The sequence below is a fragment of the Microtus pennsylvanicus genome, chromosome 9 (assembly GCF_037038515.1).
Source record: "Microtus pennsylvanicus isolate mMicPen1 chromosome 9, mMicPen1.hap1, whole genome shotgun sequence".
NCBI classification, from domain to species: domain Eukaryota; kingdom Metazoa; phylum Chordata; class Mammalia; order Rodentia; family Cricetidae; genus Microtus; species Microtus pennsylvanicus.
Window position 1 is genome coordinate 36,223,980 of NC_134587.1, and position 24,673 is coordinate 36,248,652.

Consider the following 24,673-nt stretch of genomic DNA (forward strand, 5'->3'; position numbering starts at 1 on the left):
TTAAAACATAGACCTCTTTATATAACTTTTCACAATGAATATTAAGAAGAAATTGCTAATCTGAAAAACAAGGGTGAAATGCAGATGCACTATGCATTGTCTCCTCCTGGGTCACGGCCTTCTGGAAAGTTATTAATCCTCGAGGTTCTTGAGCACAGAAATGAACTGTGGCCATCAACTTCCAAAGGAATGGAGTCAGAGCTGATCATTTATGAAGGACGTGGTTGTAATTTAAGAGCAAGGGTCAACCAAAAGTAACTACAAAGGCACTTGCTACAACAGTGAATGCTGAAATCCAGGTTAAATAATGTTTACCCAAAAAGTATCTAAAAAATCTCCACAATTCAAAATTCTTCTTGAACCCAGCACTTGGGAGGCAGGGGCAGGCGGATCTCTTTGAGTTCGAGACCAGCCTGGTCTACAGAGCTAGTTCCGGGACAGGCTCCAAAACCACAGAGAAACCCTGTCTCGAAAAACCAAAAAAAAAAAAATTCTTCTTGAAGACAACTTTAAAAAAAAAAATATTTTTATTCCATACACAGTGTTCTGCCTGCATATATACCTGCCTTCCAGAAGAGGGCACCAGATTGATTATGGGTGGTTGTTAGCTAACTGCAGTTGCTGAGAATTGAACTTGGGAACTCTGGTAGAGAAACCTGTGCTCTTAACTTCTGAGCTATCTCTGCGACACAGAAGATAACTTCTTAAAAGGACTCTTCAGTGAGACAATACATACAGAAAAATCTCAAAAAGCTTTAAGGCAATGCATCAAAGAGACTAGATAAAATATTTCCATAAAAGCAGCAAAGATTAGTGAAATCACATACATAAATTACATGTAAAAAAAAACACAACGCTTTAGAATTACTTGACAGGAGGAGTTCATGCTCTATGAATAGAACATGCATGGCTGGGATCCAAAGTAATTAGGGAAGAAGAAAAGATAGCACAAGATTACATATTAAAGATGTCATGAGTTTCTTCTATTTGAACCACCCTTAGTATATGACTAGACCTGATTTTCACCTGTGGTAATGGTGGAACAGTGCTAGTCAGACATTATATTGTTACTATAACTACTAACAGAAGAAAGCAGAAGGACAAAGACATCATATTGGCTTGTGGTTTCCATCCGGAGTTGCATGTCTGTGTCTTTCTGGGCTTGAAGTGAGGCAGTGCAACATGCAATAGGGATCTGTGGCCAAGACTGTTCACCTTCCAAAGCAAGCAATTAAGGAAGGTGCTTGCTCCCAGTTAGACTCTGCCTTGTGTAGTTCCCACTATCTCCCTAAGTATTTGTGATAAGAGTTAGCGAGGGCACATTTTATCTTCAATACATAGCAGAAACTACTAATGATTTATCTCTGATTGAATGCCAATATTGATAGAAACCCAGAAAAATTCCCATAGAATGTGTTATGGTTGGCATGTGGCTTGTGCTCTTCAAAATTCACGCTGACCTAATTTTAGGCTATATTTTAAGGGACAAAGGTTTTTAAGACATAATAGTTTTTTGGAAGGTTCGAAGGAGATTGTACTTTTCTCATGCAAGTGTATGTTGTGAGGATGGGCTCTTATAAAACAAGTAGCTCTTTGCTCTGTCTTCTCAGTCCTTGTTTATTTGCATCTGCATTTTTCAGCTCTTCTGATGAACTAGGGACTGTTTCCATGCTTTCCCACTTCCAGATGTATGAGCTAACAAACAAACAAAAATAACAACAAAAATATCCCACAACTACTGCCCACTACATATACCCTGCTTCAAGCATTCTGGTTTTTGTAAGAAATGAAATGTAACACTAAGTGAGATAATACAACTTTTATAGTCCTTTTAGCATCTTCCTTTTAGATCTTCAGGGTGATAGATGTGTATGTGTAGAATGAGAACAATATTCATCATTAATCCATAGATGTGTGAAAACGTCAAAACTTTACAAGAATATAATACTCTAATTTTGCTCTATTCACCTAGCTGTGAATATCTGAATGGGATAATACGAAGAGAAACATTCTGAGCAGGTTATTGCAATAATCTTGCATGCTAGGTTGACAAGATGACTTACATCTAGAAGAGCAAGCATCTGTGAAAGAGCCTGTTGATTGAACCTTTGGTCTGGTAGGTAATGACGGGAAAATGAGGTTAATTTAATCTCTATTCAAAAGGCACTTCCCTCTCTGCCAGTGCTAAACAGGGAACAGAGTTCAAAGGGAATTTAAACACTGTTTCAAAGTTAGTAATATCAGAAAGGAGATTTCCTCTATTTTCTCCAGTTGACATGAACTGTGTAAATGTGTGGAGAAGTCAAGTTCAGTAGCTGATTAAGACCCTCTTACATAGATTTCAGGTGCTTACTTGAAGATCATGGCATGCTTAACCTGATTTACTGTTGAAGTATATGTTCAGAATGCAGAGCAGCTCATTGAAAAGTAGAAAACTTAGGATTGATGTCTGCACATGACAATTTGTCTTCCTGATGAGGTACTTGGGACAAATGTTTGAGTTAAAAGCCATGGCACAAGAAACCACATATACATTTTAACATGGTCTCTAATGCAGCATTTTGCACATAAGAAATTAATGTGAAACCTCATGTTTTCTGACATGTGTTCATGAAATAATATACCTGAATTCAATTTTCTTAAATGTCCCTAATTTGCTTTTAAAATTCAACATGCTCTTTCCTAACCTGTGTTCTGCTTGGTTAACCTGTATCCACTCCTCACATACCTATTTTCACTTAGCATTTCCTCTCACCAGCAGGCTCTCAGGCATCAGTTATTTCAAGTATACCAGCTATCTTTGGTGTATATTTTATTTAACATCATTCTTTGCATTCTTCTTTTTTATTGTTCTTTTCATTGTTCTGGTCTCCTGGTGGCTTGTGGATGGCCACTGTTTCCCTATCCCTGTCCACTCCTGCTGTGGAAAATTCTATGTTGACTGCTTCTGTAAATTTCCCTAGGGAAGTTTGATCTTTGCTGTGATTCGCTAAAACGAGGAACAGTAAGTGAATAATCATCAAAAGAATTTGTACAGGCTCTGACAGTCAGAGGGTGGAGCCCTCCTGGAAGTTACAAAGTAGTGGGGAGGATTTTCTTAGCAGAAATAGCACCCTCTTACTAATATGCAGATATGGTGTTAGTTTAGACAGAATTGTGGGGTCTTGCTGAGTTAAAGGAAGGAAGGCCCTTCCAGCCATTCCAGCCAGATGAAGGGCTTCATGCTCTCTGCCTGTGATTCCAGTTTTGATGATAATGATCTCTGGCAATGGTGAAACAGCTGATTATTTATCCCTACTAATATTTGCAGGTTACTGTCTTTCTGAGAATATCGTTAAAACAACAGTATTTATCTTGCATGTAAATGAGCTGCAGGTACATCCGGTCTTCATACCAATAGTTTATTTTCCTACAGTTTTAAAAGGAACAAGGCCAAGAGTAGGATGTTTATGTTTCTGCTCTTCTCTGGAAGAGCTTCTGGTCTGTGATGGTCATCTTCACACAGTGATCCTTGCATCCCTGTGCCCAGTGAAGACACACCTCTCAACTCTCTTCAAGGGTCAGATTTCTGCTTCTTAAAGTCTTCCAGTTACAGTAGATGTGGGTCCTACATTATTGACTTCATTTTTCCTTTTGTTTTAATTTTTAAAATATACAACATATTTTGCTCATGTCTCTCTCCTTCTAAACTCCTATGAGTTCACCCCCAAAATCCATGAGGTTTTTATTTATTTACTTTTACTTTTCTTGTGTGTGTGTGTGTCATTTCAAATATTTCTGGACACAGAACCTGCTGGGAAGTGTGATTTACATGCCCAGTAATACTCCATTGGAGAAAACTGAATTTCCCTTTGCCAGCAGGTATCAATTGCAAATGCCTTCTTATTTAGGAGTGGAATCTCTTGTAAATGTCTGCCCCTCAGTGCCATGACACCATCTGACCTGAACTTGTCTGCCTCTTGTGCATGCTGCCTCAGTTTCTGTGAGTCATGTGTATCAGTCCCCTGTGCTTAGGAGACCCTGCTTCATTGGAGTCATCCACCACCTCTGGTTTGTGCCATCTTTGCATTTCCTCTTCTGCATAGATCCCTGAGCCTTGAGGGGGAAGGGTTGATGAAGTCTTCCCACTCAGGACTGAGTGCTCCAAACTCCCTCATGCTGCCACTGTGGAACTCTGTGTTAGCTACCATCTTCTCTAAGGTGAAATTTCTTTGGTTCTTAAAGAATTGATATAAGATATCTTGTTTCTCCAAGGCACAGGCTTTCTTTTCTTCTTTTCCCTTTTTTCAAATTTTATTGATTTTTTATTAAGCTCTACATTTCTCTCTGCTCCCCTCCCTATCTCTCCCCTCCCTTAAACAATGCCATAAAATTATGCTGTGTGCTTCTAGAAGTTCAGCTTAATCAAAACTATATTGAAAATGCTTTTTAATGTAATTCCCTGAAAAATTAACTGCTTTAACAGGAAAATTAGAAATTACTGTATTGTCTGGATTTATTCTAACTTAATATTTTCTAATCCCTTAGCGGAAAGAATCATAGTTGTCATGCAGTATAATACATTTTACTTAACAATATTAATACATTTTATAGTCTTTAAAGTTTAATTATCATTTTGTTCTTGTCACATTTAATTCAGTTCTCAAAACTTAGTATCTACCAAGCACAGAGTCTAGATAGTCTCATTTATAGTAAAATATTAAAAGATGTATAATTTTAAAGAAATAATGTTCTTTTATTTCATATATCTCTTTGAAGAAGGAATTTAATTAGGTTTTAACATTGTCTAAATTTATTATTTTTATAGAAAGTATTAAAGTATGAATTTTAGTGATTTTAAAATATCCTTTATTCACATGATTTGTTATCTTTTAATTTTGGCTATAGATAAGTTAATATATAATTTCCATTTATTTATTTATTCTTTTTTATTTCAGTTATTCCCAGATGGCTTTTGTGCATGTAAAAATGTATTTATATTATTTGTGTGGTGGTATTTTGCTTGAAGGTATATCTTGCAGCATGGGCATACAAGGTGCCAGGGGAGGCTAGAAGAGGGTTGCTGGAACTGGAGTTACAGATGGTTGTGACCTGCTATGTGGGTGCTGGGAATCAAACCTTGATCCTCTGAGATACCAACCTGTGTTTATAAACATTGAGTCATCTCTCCAACCCCTTGAGAATTGAAAGTATACTGTTATAAGGGTTTGTAACTTAGTATTTATTAGATCTCTTCCCTTGTTGTATCATAAATAGTACAATTTGTAATGTAATAACACTGGAGAATATTTCTAGTTTGGGAATTATAAGCCACAGATCACGTTTCATCCTCCCTTTGATACTCACCACTCACGGGGATTTTGTGCAAAAATGTGGGGTACTCTCATTCAGCAATCTTGTTCCCTGTAACTTTGCCCCACACAACTCAACTTTATACATATGTTAACCACAAAGGGCCACAAAATCAATAATATCGGAAAATCAGGGCACTGCATTTAAGATTGGTGTTCAAATCCGGGTTGGATACACAATACTTACACAATATACACAAATAATAATCTGAATCTCTTCTTGCTCATGACTGTCACACAGCTTACTATCCAACAACTCAACGTCTCTGCTTTCAACGTCTCTGCTTTGCCATGTCTTCTCCTGCCTCACTGTCCTAGCACTGTCTCTGTCAGTTCTTGAGACATTGAGATATTTGTAAATCAGCATCTGTTGCAGTTGAAGTTGTAAGCCTTGGAATCAGTGATGTCCAGATTCAAATCACCATATCTGTTGTGATATAATGTACATGGATCTCTACTGAGAGTTTCAAAAGTAGCAGCAATTATCAGTTTGTAAGAGGATTAATTAACACAGTGGCAGTGGTTTATTACCACCTTGTCTAGCACATGAGCCAGGGGAAATGAGATGTTTCCCTGTAAAAAAAAAAAAAAAAGAAACATGGATTGTGCTGGACCACTCATTGAAGGGTCTGTCTGTTGTTCTAATGAAACCACAATGGGAACAAATGCTGTCCTCATTTTACTTTGCTTTGAAAATAGTAAATGTGCTAATTTATTTTAACTTTATCATGCAATTGACTTGTAAAACATCGCCACATAAAATAACAATCCGATTCATTTTAATTTCAGCATGTTGAAATGCAAATGCAATGAGAGCTTTTTACTGGTTCTTCAAGAATCAATTCTTGATGTTTCCCCTTTTATTTTGAGCCAGATAGATGAATAAGTCTTAAGGTACCGTAATGATCTTTGTATGGAATAGACTATGGTCCCCTTCCTCTTTAACTGATGTGTGAAGGAAGTCTTTATTTTCATTATCTTACCATGTGAGTGCATGTGGAAATAGGCAGAAAACAGAGATGATTAGGATAAAGTGAATTAATATTGGCACTGATAAGCTAGTGTGACTGGTGTCATTATGAGAAGAGACTGGGAAACAGGCAACATACACAGCAGGACCTTGGGACATGCAGGGCAGCACTCCACAAAGAACAGAAGCCTGACAGGAAACCAACCATGCCTGCAAATTTGATCCTAGAGCAACACAATGTTGTGTGAACCTTCGAATAAGTGATATTGTGGGCTGCCTTATAAAATGCACCCCAAGGCAGGCTAAACATCCTTTTAAAAAATAAAATCATTCAGGTAGAGTTTGCATTAGCTATTTGTTGAATATCTCCTTTTGCCTCCTAAGCAAAGGGTGGCTCTCTCTCTCTCTCTCTCTCTCTCTCTCTCTCTCTCTCTCTCTCTCTCTCTTCTGTGTGTGTGTGCGCGCGCGTGTGTGTGTGTATGTGCGAGCGCGCTCACATATATATATATATATATATATATATATATATATATATATATATGTAAATTTTCAATCCAGGATTTGTCATTATTGTATATACTCATTCTGAAATTCTCACAAGCAAGACATGAACACACACTCTAGTCAGTAAACTCAGTAAGAACAAAATGCCTACTGATATTCCACATGGACTTTTATTTTGCGAGAAAATGAAGGGAAGCATGCAGACACACATACCTCATCATCTGATATTGTGCATTCTTCTGAAAACCCAACCCCCAACTGTGCCACCTACATAACACAGTATTTTCTCCATAAGCTAGAACAGAAGTATGAGAAATGAATGAAAAGTAGTGAACCCTGTTTCCTCCACTTGCAGAAGTATTTGGACTCAGTCAAGTGTGATGCTTCAGAGTCTAGACTCTAAATGATTCCCTGGGTTCAAAATCATGAACCTGCCTTCTAATAAAGCCAGACTTTCAGAAGTCAAGAATGTCTCTGGAAGCAAGTTTCCTCATTTGCAAAATACACTATAATGCATCATGCCAGTCAGTGCTTACACTATACCATCCAATCCGTATCGGTTTGTACAAACTCTATTAAAACTGAACACTCTCGCCCTCATGCATATCAACTTTGGTTTCTGCACTTTTTCTCGTCAAGAAGGCCTACATGTGCAAATGTGATACAGTGCATATGTAGAGATCAGCAAACAATTGGTTAGATTTCTCACTTTCCTCCATGTGTGCCCCGGGAAATAAACTCAAGTTGTCAACCTTACAAGCAGAAACATTTACATGTTGAGCCATTTCTGGGACTCAAATTCTTAAAAACATGAAATAATGCCTACTTAAGACCAGTCAATGGCATAATAAAGGGAGAAAAATTAATTTAAAAGAAGAAAGAGTAAAAGTATTTACTTACCTCTGCTTTGTAGAAGTCCTGAAAGGAAACAAATAGCAACTATGCAGAATTTACTGACAGCATTCTAAAGAAGGAGATTTAGTCTTCACATTTAAGTACATGTGACTTTTAGGTACAAACAATATTTCGTGAAGATATAAATATAAAAAATATTTTTTGAGAAGAGCTATGTTATGTCATAATTTTGCAGATTTCTGGCAACTAGTTTCAAAGTTCAAAGCTGAATTTTCCTACCCTTTCCTTTCTTAACTATATGGTGTTACACTGTCTCATGCTGGCCTTTGGAGGTCCACTGTAAACTCTTGAGGGAGAAGAAAGAAAATGATAGATTAGTGCTATTTTAGAAATACAGTTGCTTAAGATGCATTAGTGCTATTTTAGAAGTGCAGGTATTCAAGCTCCCCCTGAGCATGTGGCTGAGAGCATGAATTTTAGGTTGTAGAGAATACACACTTCTAACATTGCTAAATATTTCCAAATAAGCACGGGCTTTGTTAATGATATTGATGCATCAACAAATGGATTTTTGTCCCAGAATTTTCTGAGAAAGCCATCTCATTTTTAACATATAAGGTTTTGTAACCAATTAATTAGAATATTGTCTTCTGAATTGTTTTCTGCCAATGGCTAAGAAAATGCATTTCAATTTTTTTTTTAATTTTTCTTTTTTTATTATTATTTTTTTAACCAAAGGCTCAGTTGTGTCACAATTGAATGTTTTGGAATGTAATTCCTAGTCTTTGAGTTAACTATACTAAAAAAAAAAAAAAGCATTTTCTACCTGGAGTCTGGGAGATAAATGTTCTATAAAATTTCACTGTGAAAATGCACCATTATGTTGAAGCTTAATATAATTTTTCAAAATTATTTATTACATTTACTTTAAAAATTTAGTGTGTTTCTTAAGATTTAAAATGTGTAGAAGACTATTTTATATATTCAAACATTCTGTAGATGATATTAAAACACTAAGTGTGAGAAAATAGGATGTAATTTCATAGAGCTAGCATCTGTTACTAATTTTAGGGTATCAGGTGGTATTGGCAGGAAACTGGGGATTGAACTAGGGCCTCTTGCATGATCGGTAAATGTTTTACCTTCTATAGCATCAATTAAATATTTTATTACTTGAATAATTTATAGACTATCTCTTTATTATATACTAGGAGTATATCATTCATGTGCATGATGAATTTGAAACCCAAAGTGTTTTGTGGGAGGAGAGAATGTCTTGAGTAAATGTTTAAGGAGCAGATGAAGTCCTGAATGAATGTGTGTAACTAATATGGCCACAGCAATGTCAAAGACCCTAATGCCTCAGACCCACGAGACTGGCAACGCTTTCCCAAGCTGAGGCTCAGAGAATTGGCAAAGCCTTGCTCTGATCTGAGTGCAAATAGTGACAGTGTATGGAGAAATTAGTAAGCACAGCTTCCTCCTCTCGATGACCGCAATCTGAGACTGCTCCTCTACCGTCTCTTACTAAACTAGCTACACCTGTGTATTTGCTTAGATGAATACACTCACCCTGCCTCTTTCATTCAGGTGTATAAAAGAAACATATTGTGTTTCCAGGTGTATGCTGGTTCTGAATTTTCTGTATTTGTACCTATTTTTCTGTATTTCATTCCCTCTTGTCAAGCCTGGTCAATTCCTGTAGCCATAGTATCATAGTGATTCCTTCTCTGGATGAACCATTCATATAACTTCAGAAAACATGTTAGTACCTCTACGTCACTTTCCTTAGGCTCTTAACATTATGTCCGTTTGTATCTATTTAATACAATTTGATTCTTGCATTTCTTTGTTATGCCCTAACCTTTTCCCCATTTAACTATACCCCCTTTTTTCTTCTCTCTATGTGTTGGTTCGGAATTCTTCTATTTTTATTGTTTTAATTATCATTTTTCATTGTACATACCAATCCCAGTTCCCACTCCTTCCCCTCCTCCCATTCCCTCAACTTAGTCCCCCACACCAAACCCCCATCCACTCCTCAGAGAGGATAAGGCACATTGCTTTGGGAAAGATCTCCCTAATTATAGCTAGGCTGAGCAAGGTACCCCATGAGGCTTGAGGGTATCTGTGACATTCATCAAGGTTTTAAGTTAAGAGTCAAGTTAATCTGTTGACATTAAAAAAAAAAACACAATCCTTTATTTCTAAGACTAATTTGTATTACTATAACTTCTCATCTCTAAGATTTTATAATAGATGAAGTCTTACTGTATGGTTGGGTAAATACTTTTCATTTAACAGTAATTATAGCCAACATGGGAATTAGCATGTGTGATGCTCACTGTTTTTAAATAAGTGATAATTTAGAAACATGAAGAACTTGAAACCATTTGAAAAATTTAAAGAATAAAAGTTTCTTAATCTCTAGCAACTTTCTCTAAGCTGATAATAGAGAATAAAAGCCACATTCAGGATGGAAAAAAATCAGTTTTATGTATATTGTTAACAAACATTCGTTAATCACTAGCACACCTGAAGTACAGCCAAGTCCTTGTGTTTAGTTATTGTAAAATGAGTGTGGAAAGTGAAAGTAAATCCTTTAATGATGTTCCTTTTCACCTTCCTCTGACGTGTCTGATTCTTTCCCCTTTCAAAGACTCTAAGTTTCTCATTATTTCTAGAACTATCACAAAACCGCTTTGGAGGTAGTCTTCCCACCACTTGCTATTAATTCATCCTTATACATGCACACACATATGTGTGTAAGAGTAGGATTCATTTCTAGATCTCTAGATTATTGACATAAGAATAGCCTGTGCGAAAGACAATGCTTGTGGTTTATAAATTGTTACTTTTTATTATTGAGTTTTATTGAGGTCTACGTTTTTCTTTCCTCCTTTACTCGCCTCTCTCCTCCCCTTCAACCCTCTCCCAAGGTCGCCATGCTCCCAATTTACTCATGAGATCTTGTCTTTTTCTACTAACCATATAGATTAGATCTAAGTAAGTCTCTCTTAGGATCCTCATTGTAGTCTAAATTCTCTGAAGTTGTTATTTGTGGGCTGAGTTTCTTTGCTTTATGTTTAGAAAACATAAATTGCTACCTTTATGTGACTGTTTTGATAGTTCTTTAAACCACTATAAGCATGTGTATAGGTGTGCATATGTGTATGGAGGTCAGAAGATGACGTGGGTGTTTTGCTTAATATTTATAATTACTTTTGCAAGAAGTCTTTCATGGACACAATAAGATTTTTAGGATAACAAACATTTTGTGAATAGTAAGTTGCTGAAATACTATAATGCATTATGACATGGATCTAATTACAGCCAATGTGTGATATGTTGTAAAATAAATGTACATGGAGTTTCTTTACCAAAGTTATTCTGATTTCAAAATCATTGCAAAGATGGCTTAAGTAAGGACAGTACCACGTGTATGCTTTTGAATGTGTGTGACACTCTTGCTTTTGAGGAATAGCCCAGTCTATGAGATGACAGGGAACAATATTCAGCTTTCATGTGTACTATGCAGTTATTCACGTCTTGTGAGTTGTTTGTCCTCGCTTCAGTACATCACACAGATCCGTTACTGTTTGTATTATCCAGTGTAACATTTAACACAAACTCCAAAATACAATAAAACAGGATGTAATATAATTAATGTTTTACAGGAGCCCTAAAGCATTGTTTGATAGGATGCTGAAATTTTTTCAGTTCTCACAGTCAGACAAAACTGCACGATTTTAGGTTAATTGTTTGAGCTAAACAATTTGTGTAAAAAAAGAAGTTATTGAGTACAGGAAAGAGGAACAGAAGGTTTCTGAAACACATTTAAACACAGGTAATAAAATTTCCAAAAAATAAAATAGACCAGATATACAGTACTCTGCACCAGAGAAATTATATGAAAAAATTGTGACTAAAGTCCTTCTAATAATACTATACAAGAAACATGGAGGAAAAGCAACATAATTAGAATCATTCTGTCTTGAAACCTTAGCCAAGCAAAATTTGCACCTGCGTGAACTGCTTTCTGGGCAAACATTTGTGGGTTTTTTGTTTTTGTTTTGTTTTTTGTTTTCAGGTTAGTGAAAAATAAATGGTTGACTCTTGCTTGACGTTTCAAAAATGGCCTTTGGAAAGGATGGCATCAGGGGCAAAATAATCATAGGTAAGATTGGGTAGCTTAGTCAGTTTTCAGGAGTAGGTAGACTCTCTCTTTATTATTCAATTAATATTTACTGTTTACCTATTGTGTCACCACGCATGGGGAAAATAACAGCTCCACAGCATTACTATTTCTGTCATTTTTAAATACAGCCACCCAAAACAATATATTTTCTGGAATCTTGCATATATTTATTTATTCATTTGTAATTTAACCAGTGTCTTTAGAACCCAAGTTTCTTTTGGAAATATAATAATGAACACATTCTGTCTTACATATTTATCTTTTGAGATTAAGATTACATCATTTTTTTCCTTCTTTTCCTTCTTCCAAACCCTCCCAAACACCCCTCCTTTCAAATTCAAGGTGTCTTTTTCATTGATTGTTTTATCAAAAATATGTATATGTATATATATATATATATATATATATATATATATATATATATATATTCCCAAATGTGTGTGTGTGTGTGTGTGTGTGTGAACAATCTGCTCAGTCTTATAATGTTACTTGTATTGATGTTTTCAGGAACTGTGAAGAGATACAGTTTGTCTTAATTGAAAGGGAAAAGTTGGACATTAGTAAGATGGTGGAGTGTGCATTGGCTCTATGAGAGGCTTTGAGGCTCTGGAGTCTGCACAGACTTTACACAAGCCTTTGAGCTGGCTTTGAACAGTCTATGATGACACAGCCTGAAATTCCCTTCTTGTGTTTTATCATATTTACGTTTTCAAAATCTGCATCATTATTACGATGCCTATCCAACACTATGTAGATGGCCTGGATGTTTAAATTTGAAGACAGCTTCCTTAGTAGTCCTCCGAAATTAGAGTCAATATTGTGAAATCAAGTATATGAAAATAGTTTTAAAGCAGTATTTACAAATTTAGATGGTGTGGCTTCTTCCTTTTACTTTCTCCTCTTTCTTCTCCTCCTTCTCCTTCCTCCTTTCTCTCCCTTAATCCCTCCTTTCCTTCCTCCTGTCTCTCTCTCTCTCTCTCTCTCTCTCTCTCTCTCTCTCTGAAGCAGGGTCTCAGTTTATTGTTCAGACTGGCTTCAAATGATTTATTCCCCTGCCTCATCCTTCTAAGTCCTGGAATTATACAGCACCATGCATTATATCTGTCAATACAGTTTTTTGATGACATTAGGGTTCTGGTCTAAATTTTGCAATGTCTCAATATAAAATTGGTACGTAAATATCTTTCTTATCCTTTATGTCATAAAAATTTTAAGATACTAGTTATATTCCACATTACATTCTCACTTCTGTTTTGATGCTCTTACTTCTTGATGTACAACTGAACTACACAATATAGAAAAGATTCAGTATTTATCATGAAATTCACACATCAAGTTCTTTCTATAAAAAGTATCTTTAATGATTTAAACCTCTTCTATCCTGTCTGAAAATTCATGTGCTTCCATATGTGTGTAAGAATGGATCACAATAAAAGAAATTTTCTTTGGAAATATCCCTAATTAATCCTTTAGAAGGTAGGATTGGAGAATATCTGTCTAAGACCTATGGGAAAAGATGTGCTTGCAGTCCAGACTGACAATAGTCAGGTGATGCAAGACTCATCTCTTATTAGTTTACATACTAATCATAAGAAGATAGTAACTCTGGAGTTCCCTTATATCCCAGCATTCATTGCAGATCCTACAGTTTGCATGTGAGCTTTGTGTTATATTGCTTTGCCTGAAAAGGTCATTATGCATATGTAGCCTGCATGGATGACTATTTTCTTAGAACTTGCCTCACAACGCTTTGAAACTGATTTTTATTATTTGGTTACCATGGGACTCTGCAGTGGTGAGCATTGTTTTAGTTTTCGGAAGAAAGAAATTGAGCACTAACATTGCTGTAGGAAAAGGAGGAAAATTTTGTCATACTTATGGATATATTTATCGTTGATTAGAAGCTTGACTTGATGAGGTAGAAATGTTATCACAGCTATAATTATCATGGCTGTTCTCTGATTTCCTTAGAGTCCTCATTGTTGAGGCATGGTGTGGCTCTGGTAGAAATTCAAATCTATTCTGAAGTGTGAATCCTAAAACCAGTTCTCTTTGAGACATAGTTCCTTCAGAATTGATTAAAAATGAATGAGTCTTCAGCCATCACATTTTCATGCAATTGTGTCAAGGGAAAAGGAAGATTTGACAACTTAGTTCAATTTCCTATGCATAAGAATAATGCCCAATGGAAGCTCTTGCATTTCAGTGTGATAAGCTTATGGCATAGTCTCACCTTCCCTCAGGAGAGGGTTTGTGAATCAACTTCCCTGCTCCGCTCAGGCTGCACAATGATAGTTGAAGCCCCTACCTATTCCAAGACTCTTCCATCTCCATAGCACAGAAGCAAACTATTGATTCTTATCAGTCAGCTGTGATTTGGGTATTTTAAATATAAAAGCAATTCTTTTGGGAATTTGCATGTACTGTATGAAAAGCAGCGACCTGCTGTTACATTTCACCTGTTCAGAAAGATTAATCTTTTCAAGACACAGATATTCAAAGTTTATTGTTCTGTTTGTTGAAAGCCACTGCTGATGAGACCATTCAGAAAATATATCACAAAGTACTAAACTTTAAAATTAATGATGCTCTGATATATTTTTTTCTAGTTTGAGACTAGAGAAAAAATTTATGCATCTCCTTAGCCCCACCCCACCCCTGTGTTGTCTTCCTATGTTAGGATGAAATCAGTGTTTTGTTTTACTTATTATCTGAAGAATACTAACACCACCAATATTTTATTTTAAGAACGGAGATGTGAAATTTCTATACATAGTATTGTTTTTTTTAAAAAAAAGTTTTAGCATTTTTCATTTATTCCCTTTGCAAATTCTTTCTGTCTTAATTTATTGAGGTATATATCTAGAGAGAAAAGTTGAAGAGGAAATCTTTAAATATTTCCTATTAATTTCCTAGACTGTGCTCTGTTAGGGGATGTTTATGAACCCCTTGATTTCTCATTCTGGATGGAGAACATCCAGAAAATCTTTTTAAAAATGTAAAGCTCTGTACATTCGAAACACTGTGGATGATTTTTCAAGAACATTATATACTGTTTATTTGAGTGATCTACTTTGCAATGCTTCTGTCAGGTGTCTCTGAGGACAGCTGGCGCATTTTCCAGAAGGTCTGTCTGCATTCTTCTCTGTAACGTGTTCAATTAGCTTTTCCTAATATCTTCAAAAAGGTTCTTGTGAAGTTGCAATCAGTTTCAGGAAATAAGTATCAAAAAGATAATGAACTCCTGCATGAAGATGGTTGGCTATTCTTTTGCACAATATAACATTTAATATGGCGGTTTGGCGCTACTTTGGACACACACGGTTCACTGACTGCCTGAAATTGAAATTGCTTTCAGAAAGTCAGTGCCCTTCCTTATGAATGCCCTGCACTCATTTGTAGGTTACATACACTCAAAGTAAAAGGCCCATTTTTGTTCAAAGTCACTAGCCTCTAACTCTTGTATTAGCCATTCTTCTGTAGTCGAAGGTATTTTCAGCCACCTCTCTAAAATGATTCCTACTGGCAATTTTCTCGCTGTGAGTGTGAACTGTTTTCCAATTCCTCGGAGCAGGAAGAGAGTACCTCTGAGACTCAGCATTTCAGACCCTAGGGAAAGTTCACAAGTTTCCTTTTCAAACTGATACCTGCTGCCAAGCTGGTAATTCTTTGCTGGAGGGAATATTGCGAAATTGTCAGGAGCTTTCTTGAATTCCATTTGAAAAAAACAAAAACAAAAACCAAACTTTGTATCCATTTCAACAAAAGTAACGCTTCATTTCTAAAAGTCTATTGTTACTTGTAATAATAGGAAATTATATGAATTCTGGTAATTTGGCCATACCTTAAGTTGACTGTGCTTTCTGCATATTTAACAATATTTCCCCAGATAGCTCTATCTGTAGTTGGTATATGTTAATTAATTCACTACTTTCATCTTTGTTTTCAAGTCCTTAGAATTACTTTTCTATCCCAGTCCCTGTAATAACCAATAATGGCTTTAAAATATTTTTTTCCTTAATTAATGAATTTAACAATGTATATGTTATGGAAACACCTAACTTTTTATAACTTTATAAATAAAATCCATGAGATATTTTGACCTTTATTTTACTATTTCTTTTTCTTTTAGTTGAAAATTCATACAATATGTTCTGCTAAATGTCTTTTCTATCATCTCTTCCCAGATCCTTCCCACTTTCCCACACATCCAACTCCAATCCCTTATTCTCTGTTTCTTAAGAAAAAAGTTTCCATGCATATTTCCATATGTGTATGCCATATATGTTTCATATATAATTATCTTATATATTTTATATAATGTTTGTCATATAATATGTATGTCATTTGTCTATAATAAAATAACAAAACTTAAATACAGAGACAGACAGACAGACACACACACACAAATAAAAATCCAAACCCCACAAAATCGGAAATGATAATGTACAAGCAAAGTATATATTTTAAAATGCCAAGCAAAGCAACGTGAGTCAGGAAATAAAAGAGCACTATTGAGTTCATTTTGTACTGGCTGTCTGCTGCTGGCTGTGGAGCTTTCTTCACTGGAGAATACAAGATCTTTCTTTGAAAGCAGTTGACAATTGGAGATATCTTTTGGCTTGGCATGTGAGCTCATGTCCTGTTTGCATCCTCAATGCTGGGACTCCTGACTAGAACCTTTGCAGACCCTGTATATGATGCCACAGTCTCTTTGAATTTATAAGTGTTTCAATCTTGGTATACATGCGAGACACCATTTCTCTGCTCTTATGACATTTCTATGTCCTTTTCTGTATAGCTCCCTGACCATGAGAGAAGGCACTTAACGGAGATATTATATTTAGGACTGAGTGTTCCAAGGTCTCTCACTCTCTGCACATTGCCTAGTTGGGAGTCTCTGTATTGGTTCCCATTTACTGAAATAGGAAGTTTTTTCTGATAATCACTGAGTGAGACACAGATCAATGAGTATAACACAATATCATCAAGTAGTCATTTCTAATTATATTAATCACGAAATAACATAAATGTTAACAAGACAGATACATCTGAGAACTGCAACTTATTGCTGTGTATATGTGACCATGCTCACATGTATGTGTGTTGGATGTATATGGATGCACATGCAGGGCACACTCACCTATGCAGGTATCTGTGGGGCCAGAGGGTGACATCAAGAACTGACCCATATTTCTTTCTACGTTTGGTTTTGAAGTAAGATTTATCTTTGGACCTAAAGTTAATCATTTTCCACAGCCTCACTGATAAGCCTACCTTTAATGTGTCTACTAAAAATCCAACTTCAGGTCCTCATGCCTCTACAGCCTCTTCCCAATTCAAATTTATTTCCTTAGTACTAATTAATATATGCCAAGACTGTATAATGATTCTAATTCTGTTCTAAATGAAAACCATCTAGCATTTAACTTCTTCTTTCAGTTATATATCACACTAAGAACAACAGCTTTAATGTATTTGTTTTATTCCTGTTAGAATTGCATTTCAGTTCTCAAAATAATATTTAGAAATAAATAATCAAACAAAAATTGATATAATTACTCAGAATTATTATGTAGTTATTGAATCTAGATTATGTCAACAATACAGTAACAATTTATCAAATATTCTTTAATATTATTCAACTTAAAATATTAAATTTTTGAGTTTTGAAACTTGGATTGGATTAACTCTAAAATGTGTAGAGTCTAACATGGAAAATGGCTTTTATATGAGATCATGAGATTCATTAAATTTGTTTCAGGTGTAAAATTTAAATAAGAAGTCAATTATCACTCACAACTACGTGGCTTCATCATAGTATTTAATCCAGTGGGGAAATTTTAAGCTTATATGGGGGTCCTTAGTCTTAAAACACTTAATTCTCTAAAGACCTTCAATAATATAAGTAAGGGGGTGTATTAGTTACTTTTCTATTGCTGCAACCAAATATATTAACCAAGGCAATTTATAAAAGAAAGCATTTAATTTTAATTTAGGGGCTCATTGATTAAAGTCCATGGATATCATGATGGGAGAGCAGTGTACTGGCATGACGTTGAAGCAGAGGCTGAAAATTTACATGTTGAAACAACAATCACACACACACACACACGGAGAGAGAGAGAGAGAAAGAGAGAGAATTGTGTGGACTTTTGAATCATCAAAACCCACCCCTAATGACGTACCTTCTTCAACAAATACACCTGCTAATACTTCTCAAATAGTTTCACCAACTGGGAACAAAGTATTGAAATATATGAACCTATTGATGCAATCATAATTCAAACTACCACAGGTAGTTTGCTTTTCTACTTTACATTTTACACTGTCTACCATCTTATGGTGTAGCTTTTATGCCCAGGAAACAATTAAATTGCTCCTGTGACAAGCATCTTAATAACAACCTGAAAAGGTAACTCAACATTCAACATGAGTTGACATTATGAATCTCTGAACAAGGATCAATTGGCTTGTTCTGTGAAAGCATCTGACTACGAGCTCTTTGACATAACTGTGGACTACAGGAAAGAAGAGAGCAAAGAGAAAATGGATTTTATAGTTAAAAAAACTCAAGAGTTCACAAACAAGGAGGAAAAATGCCAGGGACATTTCCTAGAGAAGAAAAAAATATTTTGTTTTTCTGATTTGATAATCCCATGCAGTGCCTGCCACTTTCCCTGAATATATATTCAATGCATAACTTCTCATTATCTTATAACACCCAATTAAATGTGAAGACAGACAATAGGTTACCAGATTATTAAGGAATGACTCAAGGGTTATAGGGAAATGAAAATCAGTCAGCCAGAGGAAAAAAGATGTTATAGAAAATGGATAAACCAGGAAAGATGAATGCCCATATGACCAAATCTATGGATTGATACATTGATCTATGCAAAAAAACCCAGGTGAATTATAAAGAATTTTTAAATGAGATATATAATAGTAATTGAAATTTTTAATTGAAGTTTGAAAAATTAAAATGCAAATCTTTGATAAATTTACAACCAAAGATTCAAGTAGAAATAGGTCAAATATATGTTATATATGTTATATGTAAAGGCATATATGTATATATATATATATATATATTACAGAACAAAAAGTTAAAAATATAAGGAAACAAAAGAACATTAAGGTAGCACATTCTCTGGGATGACTGAAATCTACACATGAAGTAAAAGCAAGGGAAAGGAGAAAGTGACTTACACACCAATTACTTATCCAATATCAAAGGATCAACCTTAAGATATACATATACATATACAAATAGAGAATGTTGTATTGATGGAGCAGTTTATTTTCTGCATTTAGGAATAACACACACAAAAGTAAAGAAAAAGAGACCCTGGGTTATATTATTTTTGGGATTTGAGTTATAATCTTTAAAAGGCAAACATACAGTGAGGGAAATTATTCATTGGAACCAGTGATCAAGGTCAGAAAGTAAAGGACTATCCAGTTCCAACTTAAGAGGATTTTCAGGAAGCAATCATGAATATCTTGATATCATAACAACTGGACAAATAAATGTATCTTAAAAACTCACAGAACTATAAAACAAGAATCTTTTTCTTTTATTTTAAATTCAAAAGAACTCACTAGTTTTAGAATTTTTTAGTGCTATATAAAATATATTTAAAAATTGTTACTGTATTAATTAGTCATTAAAATGTTACAGTGTAATATTATTATAAATATACTTAAAGTTGTATAGACACAGTATTTGTCCATTTTATTGACTATTTATATTATCACTTATATAATTCATCTTACTAATATATTATATTTGGGATACTTATTGTATGTTTGCCAGACATTGTTCTAAAGTGTCATATATTTTTAGCCTTCTTTTTCATTTTTTTCCTTTAATTGAACATAGTTTTTTCTTTTCTCATTCACTTATCTTGGTTATAGTTTTCCATAATAACTCTCCTAGTTCCTCCCCTAACTCTCCTTCCCTCCAGGGCCACCCTCTTTCTGTCTTTCATTAGAAAAGAGCAAATTTATATAAGATAACAACCAAGTATGACAAAATAAATTATAGTGAGATGAATCAAAAACTATCATATCAGAGTTGAACACAGTAATCCAACAGAAAGAGAAGGGTCCCAAGAGCAAGTACAACAGAGACAGGAGATCCCATAAGAATGCAAAGCTAAAATATATACTCAGAGGACCATATGCAGACTCATAAAGGTTGCTGCTTCATTCTCTGAGCTCTTAAGTTCCTTGCTTAGTTGATTTCGAAGGCTTTGCTCTGTTTTGTTCCATCCTCTCTGGCTATTACAAGAGCTACAAACTGCTGGATTTCTTGAGTTCTGAGGGGAGAGATTTAACACAGACCTCTCATTTAGACTATTTCCCTCCATGTATGGCTTACTGTGCGTCTCAGCATCTATTCACATCTGCTGCAGGAGAAAGCCTCTCTGATGATGATTAAGTCACTGATCTTTGAGTATTGCAGAATATCATTAAGTCATTGTATTGATTCTTTCCTTTTCCCCCCCTTTTTTTGACTAATTGTGCTTGTTTTTACCCTAGGTTTCTAAGATACCTTATCTCGGTAGCCTGAAAACTACCTTTCCTTACCTAAGTGCCTAGACCATAGCAGTAAAATCCCCATGTAGGTGTCAGCTAGCCTTCATGTTCAATGAGTTGTGTGGGTGTTGTCCTCAGAAATGGAGCTCCACTGTCAGTTTGGGAAGAGAAACCATTTGTCTTAGCAACAACCTGTGTTGTCTGAGTATTCCACGAGACCCTGTTGGTCAACAACTTAATTTATTGCAATCCAGTACTGCCACTGGAAGCCTAGCCTAGTGATAAGAAGAGAAGGCTATGAATTTTAGAGTGTACAAAATGGAGCCCGCATGATATAACGGAGAAAGAACTAAGGGGAGTATGATATAACTGTATTATAATCTCCAAAAATAAAACTAATATTTTTTAAAAGTGAAAGAAAAATGATTTCATGTTTTGGAACAAAACTTGGAATGAAATTGTCCTTTTGTGAGGCAGGCTTTCATCATGTATACCAAACTATCTGGAACTCACAGTCATCTTGCTTTGGTTTCCTGGAGCATGTGTGAACATGCCCAGCTCCAAATTAAATTTATAAATATTCTTTGAGCACAGCTTTGAAAAGTTTTAGCTGTAGAGAATTTGAATTTTGTCCTTGGTTACAGTATCAGTGATGCCAAAAGATGTTTCAGACATACATAGTCACTATGTATTTAATTTAATTATATCAGTAGAGAGTTATACTGAAATGTACGTGTAGTAAATATATAGAATAAAGAGATGTAGTGGTCAAGGTCAAAGGGAATCACATAAGACAAAAGTAGACTGACCAAAAGTTTTCACAAGAGGCCCATTGTTGATCTGGCTTCAGAAAGTCCTGACTTGGGTGGGGTGGTGTGTGTCTTTAATCCTAGCACTCTGGAGGCAGAAGCAGGCTGACCTGTGAGTTCAAGTCCAGCCTGGTCTATCGGGTCTATAGCACAAGTTTCAGGACAAGCTACAAAGCAAAAGAGAGAATCTCTGTCATGAGGAACAAATGAAAGAAAGAGAGAGAGAAAGAGAAAAAGAAAAAAGAAAAGCCCTGACTAAAACCAAGGTAGGAATTTGGGAGCTATGGACAGAAGTTCTTCAGGATAATCATTGTATGGATAGATTAAATATAGTATAAGCATATAAGCTACACATTGATTTTTTTTTACAAACACTACATTAGTTAATTTTAAAAGTGCATGGAAAATGAAGTAATAGGAAAATGGCTTTTAATTGCAGAAGATAAGACATATATTGTTCTAAAAATAATTATAGAATACTATCTTGCATTGAATATCAATTGCCATATGTAAAAATGAAAATACCTTTCTAAGAATAATAATAAGAAGTACAATATAAGTATTTTGTTTATAAGCACCATGAAGAACTCCATTAGAAATTGCTTTAGAAGCTGAAGGTATATTTTTTTAAATTAATCTAGTAACTTAATTCTCACATAATGCATCCTGTCCACAGTTTCCCCTCCTTCCTCTCCTTCCAATACTTCCCCTTTTCTGTAGATCCATTCTTCCTCCATTTCAACTCAGAAAAGACCAGGTCTCTCAGTGATATCAACCAAACATAACAACAAGTTACAATGAGACTAGGCACAAACCCTCTTATCAGAGCTGTAGGAAGAAAAGAGTCCCAAAGGCATGCAGACGAGCCAGAGACAGTGCCTACTCCCACTGTTAGGAGTTCCACAATAAAACAAATATACACAACCATAACATATATGCATAGAACCTAGGAGAGATGCATTCTGTTACTTCAGCCTCTGTGAGTCCTGATGAGCCCTGGCTGATGGATTCTCTGAGACTTCTTCTTGTGGTATCTCTACCCTCTGCCTTCTACAATCCTTCCTCCCTGCCTTCTGGATTCCCTGAGATCCACCTAATGTTTGACTGTGGGTCTCTGCATCTGCTTCAGGAATTTGCTGCATGAACCATCTCTGATGACAATTATTTTAGACTCTAATCTATGAGTATAGCAGAATATCACCAGGAATCACTTCATTGACTTTATTTGTTGTTGTTCTATTCTAGGTATCTGGGCTATCAAGCCTCTAGTTGCTGGCCCTAGGCAGTGTCAGATATGGGTTCTCATTCCTGGCATGGGTCTTAAGTTGAACCTGTCATTGGGTGGTCATACATTTTAATCCAGCACATCTTGCAGGCAGGATGAATTATAGGTCAAAGGTTTTGTGGTTAGACTGGTGTCCCAGCACCCCCATTGGAAATTTTGCCTAGTTATAGAAGATGGTCACTTCAGGTTTTTTGACCCCACTATTAGGAATCTTCACTAGGTTCACCCTCGTATATATCAGGGAGTTTCCATTGCATTAGGAATGGGCCTCCAGTTTCAGGCTTCTCTCCCAATGCTCTCTTCATCCAGGCTAGGCTCCCACAAAGCCAGTTCATGTATTAGGATCGAAACCTAGTGCCATTGTCCTTGGCTTCTCATCAGCATTCATTGTCCGCCATGTTCAGAAAGTCTGGTTTCATCCCATGCTTACTCAGTCCCAGTCCCGCTGGCCTTGGTGAGCTCCCAATAGAGGGGAGGTAGTGAGAACTGGGATTGGTATGTAAAATGAAAAAAAGATAGTTTGTTTTCTTGTTTAAGAAAATAAAATAAAAAATGAGAAAATATTTTCACCAAATCCACATATGACAGGGGACTAAAACCTAAAATATAGAAAAAACTCAAGGAGCTAAATAAAAACAAAACAAATAATCTGATCTTGTACCCTATTTTTAAATTGGATTCCTTCCTCCTCCCCTTCTCTCTTACTCTTCTCCTTCTTTTCTCCCTTTTCCCCCCACCCTCATGCTTTCAATTTTGTCAGGCGATCTTGTCTATTTTCTTTTTCCAGGCAGATCTACATATATTTTTCTTAGTGTTCACCTTGTTACTTAGCTTTTCTATGGTCATGGACTATAAGCTCTTTATCCTTTGCTTTACAGCTAGTAACCACTTCTGCATCTGTTTTCTCCTGTAGACAGTGTCTTTTGCCATATAGGACATTTTTCATTCCATGAGATCCCATTTGTTAGTTGTTGATCTTTGAGTCTAAGCTATCTGAGTTCTGTTCAGTAAGTTATCCCTATGCCAATGTATTCAAGGATATTTCCCACTTTTTCTTTTATCAGGTCATTTATATCTGGTTTTATGTTAAAGTCTTTGATATGCTTGTACTTAATTTTTGTACAGGGCAGTAGATATGGATCTATTGTACTGTTCTACATGTTGATATTCAGTTAGACAAGCACCATTTGTTGAAGATTTTTTTTTTCATTCTTGTATTTCAAGCTTCATCACAAACAGGTTTCCATAGGTGTTTGGATTTATGTCTGGGTTTTCAATTCCATAGATCAGTCTTTCTGTTTTGAGGCCAATACCATGTGGTTTTGATTACTGTAGTTCTATAGTAGAACTTGAAGTCATGGATGGTAATACCTACAGAAGTTCTTTTATTTTGTTATTGTTTTAGCAATTTTATTATTTTTTATGTTTTTTTCCATACAAAGTTAGATGTTCTTTAAGGATCTGTAAGAATTTTATTGGAATTTTGAAGCCGGTTGGATTACATTTAATCAGTAGATGGCTTTTGCTAAATGGCCATTTTTATTATGCTAATACAACTAATCCATTAGCATGGGAAATTTTTCCATATTCTCAATGTTCTTCAATTACTTTCTTCAATGATTTGAGATTATCCTCAGTACATGGTCAAAAGAATGACCTATGATGAAAAATGCTTTGAGGAAATTGAAAAAAGAAAACAGGAAAAAAATCAAAGGGCCTTTACCTCAGGTGCATTTGATCCTTGGACTCTTCTTAGGATTTCATGCCTCCTGCAACAAACACACATGTGTACATGTGTGTGTGTCTGTGTGTGTGTGTGTCTGTGTGTTTGCTTGGCTTTCTTTGAGGAATTTATTCTTTTCCTTTTCCTCCAATTACTTATGTGTGTTTTCTTTGATTTCCTAAAAGAATTATTAATTTCCTCTTTAAGGATTTCTATCAGCTGCCCACAGTTGGTTTTACTGTTGGTTCCTTATGTTTCAGCTGTGTTGGAATATCCAGGGCTTGTAGTTATAGGATAGCTAGGCTCTGTTGTTGACATGATAACTGGGATATCATTGATTGCATTCCTACATGGATGTCTATATGGACAGTGTGGGGCGTGAACTGAATGAGTGCAGAAGGTCTGTGGGTGACTGCCTATATGTAGTTCTGGTG

At 35.5% G+C, this 24,673-nt stretch overlaps 1 protein-coding gene across 1 annotated transcript in view; it reads left to right on the top strand.

The window, feature by feature from the left end:
* Positions 1–24,673, top strand: part of Lrp1b (LDL receptor related protein 1B) — a 1,720,116-nt gene that overhangs the window by 1,302,817 nt on the left and 392,626 nt on the right. The gene's annotated exons all lie outside the window — the stretch shown is intronic.